This window comes from Arachis duranensis, chromosome 1 (assembly GCF_000817695.3).
Source record: "Arachis duranensis cultivar V14167 chromosome 1, aradu.V14167.gnm2.J7QH, whole genome shotgun sequence".
NCBI classification, from domain to species: domain Eukaryota; kingdom Viridiplantae; phylum Streptophyta; class Magnoliopsida; order Fabales; family Fabaceae; genus Arachis; species Arachis duranensis.
Genome location: NC_029772.3, coordinates 60,135,196 through 60,140,989, shown reverse-complemented (window position 1 = coordinate 60,140,989; position 5,794 = coordinate 60,135,196). Strand labels below are relative to the sequence as shown.

General features: G+C 37.4%; 1 non-coding gene across 1 annotated transcript; it reads right to left on the bottom strand.

Annotated features, from left to right (window-relative positions):
- Window positions 1-4,149: 4,149 nt before the first annotated feature.
- On the bottom strand, window positions 4,150-4,257 carry LOC127743035 (small nucleolar RNA R71). The gene has a single exon (XR_008004357.1). It is a non-coding gene; the product is annotated as a small nucleolar RNA R71 (small nucleolar RNA).
- Window positions 4,258-5,794: the final 1,537 nt, after the last annotated feature.

The window sequence follows — 5,794 nt, the reverse complement described above, 5'->3', positions numbered from 1 at the left end:
ACCTCAAATAACATTAATTAAGAAAATCAATCCAAACATAAAGAGTTCATAAACTAAATTGGGAAAATATATAAAAGGAATATTGAACCTGTGATTGAAGAAGATGAAATCCTAATCCTAATCCTAATCCTAAGAGAGAGGAGAGAACCTCTCTCTCTAAAAACTACATCTAATCCTAAAATTATGAATTATGAAAGCATGATGAGTCTCTACAAGTTCCCTAACTTTAATCTGTGTTTCTGGGCCGAAAACTGGGTTGAAATGCGGCCCAGAATCTCTGCCAGCGACTTCTGTAATTCTGCAGATCGCGCACGTCACGCGATCGCGTTATCCATGTAGACACGTCATTCGCGTTTTTTTCCTGCCACGCGTTCGTGTCGTCCATGCTTCCGCGTCACTTGTGCTTTTCCAATCCGCGCAGTCGCGTGAGCCATGCGGCCGCGTCACTGCGAATTCCTTTCTTCCGCGAGGTCGCGTCGCTGACGCGTACGCGTCACTTCTCGCTGGTCATCTCCTCAATTTCTTGTGTTCCTTCCATTTTTGCAAGCTTCCTTCCCAATCTCTCACTCATTCATACCCCTATAAAGCCTGAAACACTTAACACACAGATCAAGGCATCGAATGGTAATAAGAGAGGATTAAGATTAGCTAAATTAAGACCAAAGAAGCATGTTTTCAATCATGTAATAATTTTAGGAAGGAAATATAAATGCATGCTAATTATATGAATAAGTGGGTAAAGACCATGATAAAACCACACAATTAAACACATTGTAAACCATAAAATAGTGGTTTATCAATCACGCTTAGGGGGCTGGCCATTTGGCCATGCCTGGACCTTCATCACTTATGTATTTTCAACGGTGGAGTTTTTACACCTCATAGATTAAGGTGTGGAGCTCTGCTGTTCCTCATGAATTAATGCAATTACTACTGTTTTCTATTCAATTCAAGCTTATTCTTGTTCTAAGATATTCACTTGCACTTCAACATGATGAATGTGATGATCAAGTGACACTCATCACCATTCTCACTTATGAACGCGTGCCTGACAACCACTTCCGTTCTTCCTGAAAACAAGCTTGAATGTATATCTCTTGGCCTCCTGGTCCACGACGCATGGTTGCCTCTCCTGACAACAGAGCCTTCCATTCTGTGAGATCAGAGTCTTCGTGGTATAAGCTAGAATCAATTGGTAGCATTCTTGAGATCCGAAAAGTCTAAACCTTGTCTGTGGTATTTCGAGTAGGATCTGGGATGGGATGACTGTGACGAGCTTTAAACTCGTGAGTGCTGGGCGCAGTGACAGTGCGCAAAAGGATCACTGGATCTTATTCCAACACAAGTGAGAACCGACAGATGATTAGCCATGCGTAACCCGTAGCCGAACCATTTTCACTGAGAGGACAGACGCTAGCCATTGACAACGGTGATCCCCCAACATACAGCTTGCCATGGAAAGGAGTACGCTTATCTGGATGAAAGCAGTAGGAAAGTAGGGATTCAAAAGGAACAAAGCATCTCTATACGCTTATCTGAAATTCCTACCAATGAATTACATAAGTATCTCTATCCTATTTTATGTTTTATCTGTCTTTTAATTATCAAAACCCCATAACCATTTGAATCTGCCTGACTGAGATTTACAAGATGACCATAGCTTGCTTCAAGCCAACAATCTCCGTGGGATCGACCCTTACTCACGTAAGGTATTACTTGGACGACCCAGTGCACTTGCTGGTCAGCTACACGGAGTTGTGAAGAAAGTGTGTGAGATCACGATTTCGTGCACCAAGTTTTTGGCGCCGTTGTCGGGGATTGTTCGAGTTTGGACAACTGACGGTTCAACTTGTTGCTTAGATTAGGTATTTTTCTTTTTTATTTTTTTTCTTCAAAATTTTTAAGTATGAATTCTAGAGTTTCAGATGATGCTTTTATCATCACAGGAGCCTTTTTGATTCCCATCAATTTGGCTGTTGTATGTAATGCTCTGTTAAAGCTTGGCTAGCCATGTCTAATCTTTTTAGACTGAAGCTTTAGACTAACATTGTATCATTCTTGGAATTCTTATTAAAAATTTTTAGTTTCTTATTTTCTTTTTGAAAATAATGTTCAAAAAATACAAAAAAATTTATAAAATCATAAAACAAAAAATATTTTGTGTTTCTTATTTGAGTCTACTGTCAATTTTTAAGTTTGGTGTCAATTGCATGTCTTTATTCTTCTTGCATTTTTTGAAAGTGTGTTCTAGTGTTCTTCATTGATCTTCAAGTTGTTCTTGATGATTTTCTTTCTCTGATCTTTAAATTCTCTTGTTTTGTGTCTTTTGTTGTTTCTCATGTGCATTCTCAAATTGTTAGTGTCTCTAGTATGAAAATTTCTAAGTTTGGTGTCTTGCATGTCTTTCATTTCTTAAAAATTTTCAAAAATATGTTCTTGATGTTCATCATGATCTTCAAAGTGTTCTTGGTGTTCATCTTGACATTCAAAGTGTTCTTGCATGCATTCCTTGTTTTAATCTTAGGTTTTCATGTTTAATTTCATTATGTTGTTTGTCTCTCTCATCATTAAAAATTCAAAAAAATTCAAAATTATGTCTTTTCAAGTCAATAATACAGAGAATTGAAGATTCAGAACATACAGCAGAAGAATCACAGAGAAAAAGCTGGGCGTTCAAAACACCCAGTAAGGAAGGATTTCTGGCATTTAAACGCTAGTCAGGGTACCTGGCTGGGCGTGTAACGCCCAAGGAGGTAGCCAAGTGGGCGTTAAATATCCATTCTGGGCGTTTAACGCCAGGATAACACCAGGGAGGTAATTTTGTTTTCAATTCAATTCTTTTTCAATTTTTCAAGTTTTAAAACTAATTTTTCAAAATCTTATCTTTTTCATATCCTCTTTTATCAATCATATCTTTTTCAAAATCAAATCTTTTTCATTTTTCTTTTAATATTTTCGAAAATCCTTGCTAACAATTAATGTTGTGAATAAAAAATTTCAAGTTTGTTACTTTCTTGTTAAGAAAGGTTCAATATTTGAATTTTAGAATCATATCTTTTAAGTTCTTGTTTGTCAAGTCATTAATTTTAAAAAACAAATCTTTCTTAAATTGTTTTCAATCATATCTTTTCAATCATATCTTTTTAAATCATATATTTTTCAAATCACATCTTTTTAAATTCTAATTTCAAAATCTTTCTCTAACTTCTTATCTTTTTCAAAACCACCTAACTACTTTTTCACTTCTCATTTTTGAAAATCACCTTCTTCCTTTTTTTTCAAAAATCTTTTTAATTAACTAATTGTTTTAAACTCTAATTTTATTCCTTTCTTAATTTTCGAATACTAACTAATTTTTAAAATAAAAACAAAAATATTTTTCCTTTTTCTTTTATTCAATATTCGAATTTCTTCTCTCTTCCATCTCTTTCTATTTAATCACTAACACTTACCCTCCTTTAATAATTCAGACCCCCTCCTCTCTATAAGTTCGAATCCTTCTCTCTACTTTATCCTTCTACTCCTCTTTTCCTCTAACACATCAATAAATCTCTATACTGTGACATAGAGGATTCCACACTTTCTTTGTTTTCTTCTCTTTCACATGAGTAGGAACAAAGATAAAGGCATTCTTGTTGAAGCTGATCCTGAACCTGAAAGGACTCTGAAGAGGAAGCTAAGACAAGTTAAAGCACAAATCTCTGGAGAGGACCTGACAGAAATTTTCAAAAAAGAAGAAGACATGCCAGCCAAAAATAATAATAACAATGCCAACAATGCAAGGAAGGTGCTTGGTGACTTTACTGCACCAACTTCCAATTTCTATGGAAGAAGCATCACTATTCCTGCCATTGGAGCAAACAACTTTGAGTTTAAGCCTCAATTCGTTTTCTGATACAACAGAGTTGCAAGTTTCATGGACTTCCATTGGAAGATCCTCATCAGTTCTTGGCTGAATTTTTGCAAATCTGTGACACTGTTAAGATCAATAGAGTTGATCCCGAGGTCTATAGACTTATACTTTTCCCTTTTGCTGTAAAAGACAGAGCTAGTATATGGTTGAACTCACAACCTAGAGACAGCCTAAACTCTTGGGAAAAGTTGGTCAATGCCTTCTTAGCTAAATTCTTTCCACCTAAAAAGATGAGTAAGCTTAGAGTGGAAGTTCAAACCTTCAAACAGAAGGAAGGTGAATCCCTCTATGAAGCTTGGGAAAGATACAAACAATTGATCAGAAGGTGTCCTTCTGACATGCTTTCAGAATGGAGCATCATAGGTATCTTCTATGATGGTCTGTCTGAGTTATCTAAGATGTCATTGGACCATTCTGTAGGCGAATCTATTCATCTGAAGAAAATACCTGCAGAAGCCCAGGAACTCTTTGAAATGGTTGCAAATAACCAGTTCATGTACACTTCTGAAAGAAATCCTGTGAATAATGGGACAACTCAGAAGAAAGGAGTTCTTGAGATTGATACTCTGAATGCCATATTGGCTCAGAAAAAATTATTGACTCAGCAAGTCAATATGATTTCTCAAAATCTGACTGGATTGCAAGCTACATCCAGCAGTAATAAAGAAGCATCTTCTGAGGAAGAAGCTTATGATCTTGAGAACCCTGTAATGGAAGAGGTGAATTACATGGGAGAACCCTATAGAAACACCTATAATTCTTTATGGAGAAATCATCCAAATCTCTCATGGAAGGACCAACAGAAGCCTCAACAAGGCTTCAATAACAATAATGGTGGGAGAAATAGGTTTGGTAATAGCAAACCTTTTCCATCATCTTCTCAGCAACAGATAGAGAATTCTGAGCAGAGCATCTCTGGCTTAGCAAACATAGTCTCTGATCTATCCAAGGCCATTCTCAGTTTCATGACTGAGGCACGGTCCTCCATTAGAAATTTGGAGGCACAAGTGGGTCAGCTGAGTAAAAGAGTTACTGAAACTCCTCCTAGCACTCTCCCAAGTAATACAGAAGAGAATCCAAAAAGAGAGTGCAAGGCCATCTACACGTCCAACATGGGCAAACCTGTAGAGGAGGGAAAGGCAGTGATTTCTATTGAGGAAGACCTCATGGGACATCCACTGACCACTAGGGAGTTCCCTCCTGAGGAACCAAAGGAATCTCAGGCTCATCTAGAGACCATAGGGATTTCACTGAACTTCCTATCACCATTCATGAGCTCTGAAGAATATTCTTCTTCTGAAGAAGATGAAGTTACTACTGAAGAGCAAATTGCTCAGTATCTAGGAGCAATCATGAAGTTGAATGCCAAATTATTTGATAATGAGACTTGGGAGGATGAACCTCCATTGCTCATTAATGAACTAAACGCTTTAGCTCAGCTAAAGATACCTCAAAAGAAACCGGATCCCGGAAGGTTCTTAATACCTTGCACCATTGGCACCATAACCTTTGAGAAGGCTCTGTGTGACCTGGGGTCAAGTGTAAACCTCATGTCACTTTTTGTAATGGAGAAACTAGAGATCTTTGAGGTACAAGCTGTAAGAATCTCACTGGAAATGGCTGACAAATCAAAGAAACAGGCTTATGGACTTGTAGAGGATGTCTTGGTAAAGGTTGAAGGCCTTTATATCCCTTATGACTTCATAATCCTAGACACTGGAAAGGATGAGGATGAATCCATCATCCTTGGAAGACCCTTCCTAGCCACAGCAAAAGCTGTGATTAATGTTGACAGAGGAGAGTTGGTCCTTCAAATGAATGAGGACAACCTTGTATTTAAGGCTCAAGGATCTCCTTCTATACACATGGAGAAGAAGCATG